The sequence below is a fragment of the Populus euphratica genome, unplaced genomic scaffold (genome assembly GCF_000495115.2).
Source record: "Populus euphratica unplaced genomic scaffold, PopEup_1.0 scaffold1444.1, whole genome shotgun sequence".
In the NCBI taxonomy this organism is placed as follows: Eukaryota; Viridiplantae; Streptophyta; class Magnoliopsida; order Malpighiales; family Salicaceae; genus Populus; species Populus euphratica.
In genome coordinates, this window is record NW_011501291.1 from 13,766 (window position 1) to 15,943 (window position 2,178).

General features: G+C 37.0%; 1 pseudogene; it reads left to right on the forward strand.

Moving 5' to 3' along the window:
- Positions 1 to 831, forward strand: part of LOC105117600 (lysine histidine transporter 1-like) — a 3,862-nt pseudogene extending 3,031 nt beyond the window's left edge.
- Positions 832 to 2,178: the final 1,347 nt, after the last annotated feature.

Here is a 2,178-nt window from a genome sequence, read left to right on the forward strand (position 1 = left end):
CTTTATTAAAATTTAATTGAATCCATAAACATCTTATTTTGGATTTTTCTTCCTAAAATTGAATTTTCTTTGTCAACAGGGTTCTCATTAGTTAACAAAATACTGTCAAATTTTAATCTTTGTAATTGTAAACCTCCTCAACTAATTTTTGACCATTTTCTGAGCATTCTGACATCCCTTTTTTTTACTGTTATTAGTTATTATTATAATTTTTTATTATTTTATTTTTCTATATATATATATATATTACGCGGGACCCAAAAAATAGGTTACAACATTATGTAATGCACCGTGTTATACATATCTATGCGTATCTTTCTTGCACCGTGTTATACATATCTATGCGTATCTTTCTTGCTTCAATAAACAATATGCAAAGCTCAAAATGCCGCAATTGTTTGCAATCTCTTTGCAGCTCCCCTGCGTCATGTGGCTTGCTGTATATAAACCAAAGAAATTCAGCTTGTCATGGCTCGCAAATTAGGTATGTTCCTGTTAATTTTCAGCCTCTTTTTTTCTAATTAGCAATACAGTCGTGGTCTTAATTTCTTCTCATTATCTACAGATATGCATTATCCTTGGCGTTGTGCTGATGATATTAGCCCCCATTGGAGCATTAAGGCAGATAATACTACAAGCCAGGGACTTCCAGTTTTACTCTTGACTTCACTGCTTACATAAGGGATGTTGAAGTGCAGCTGCATGCTCATGCTCATGCTCATGCCCATGAACATTTCATTTTTATTTACTTCCGTTCCTGTAGAATAATGGGACTTCTAGCTCTGCTTCTTTTTTAGTTTATTTTCTATATATATTCGTCTAGGAGTACTAAAATGGGAGATGGATATGTAAAGGCTGCATGATTCATTAACATTCATGCTCTGCCTATATGAATATAAAACGATAATTGAATTGTTATTTTACATTATCTATAATTTAAATCTTGTTAAGTAAATTTCACTTTAAAATAGATACAAACTTTTATTTTTAGGTGTATATATGTTGGGAAAACTAGGAACAACCGGACACCAATTTACCCGGATCAATTCAGCGGAATACAATTACAATTCACAAGTCCCAATTCTTTCCCTCTTTGTGCAGTAAAACAGAATCAAACAATGATGAAAAATAATGCAAATAATCACAAAATCAACACCAAGATTTTTAACGTGGAAAACCCGATGCGGGAAAACCCACGGGCCCGTAGTCCCCCTAAAACCTTCCACTATCAACAAATAATGGGTTCACAATCATTCTTCCTCAGATTCAACTAAGGGATACAACATATATATCATCAAGAACAACTTATTCTCGGATTACAACAAGATTAAAGGAGAATTATTTGAGAAAAACTCACAAAACTGGCAGCCCCGTTTTCTGTCAAAACGGCCAGCTTCCACACCACCAATCTCCAATCCAACCGTTCAGAATGAAGATCAACGCGTCTAGAAGCTGCTGTCAAAATCTCAGCCCGATCCAACGGTGAACAAGCTGGAAATTGAAGAAAGAATGAAGGCTGCTCTGCTGCCTTTTCTTCTCTTTTTCTCTCTTGATTTTCTTCTCCTCTCTTCGCTTGTCAAAGCTGTTGCTACAGTACCCGAACCACACTAATATTAACACCAAGAGACAACCATCACATGACATTTAATGTGATGGTCCCACCATCACATGGTGTGGGACCATACACAACAAATCTCCCCCTCACACACCATGTGAGGAATTCGCCATACCGGCGATCAATATGTAAAATTCAATTTAGGAGGCTCTAACAAGCCTGCTTCCTTTCTGCAAAACTCAAACTTCTCTCTCGGTAGAGGTTTGGTCATCATGTCAGACACGTTATCATCAGTATGGATCTTCTCAACAACGAATGACTTCATCTCCATAGCATCTCGAATCCATTGATATCTAACCTCAATGTGCTTTGATCGAGAGTGAAAAGTAGGATGCTTACTGAGATGGATTGCACTTTGACTATCACAGTGCAATACAAAGTTCTCTTGAACTAGGCCAAGTTCATGCAAGAACTTCTTCATCCATAACAACTCTTTGCCCCCTTCAGTAAGAGCAATATATTCGGCCTCTGTAGTGGATAATGCAACACATTTTTGCAACCTTGATTGCCATGAGACTGCTCCCCCTGCAAACTTCATCAAGTATCCTGATGTGGACTTTCTA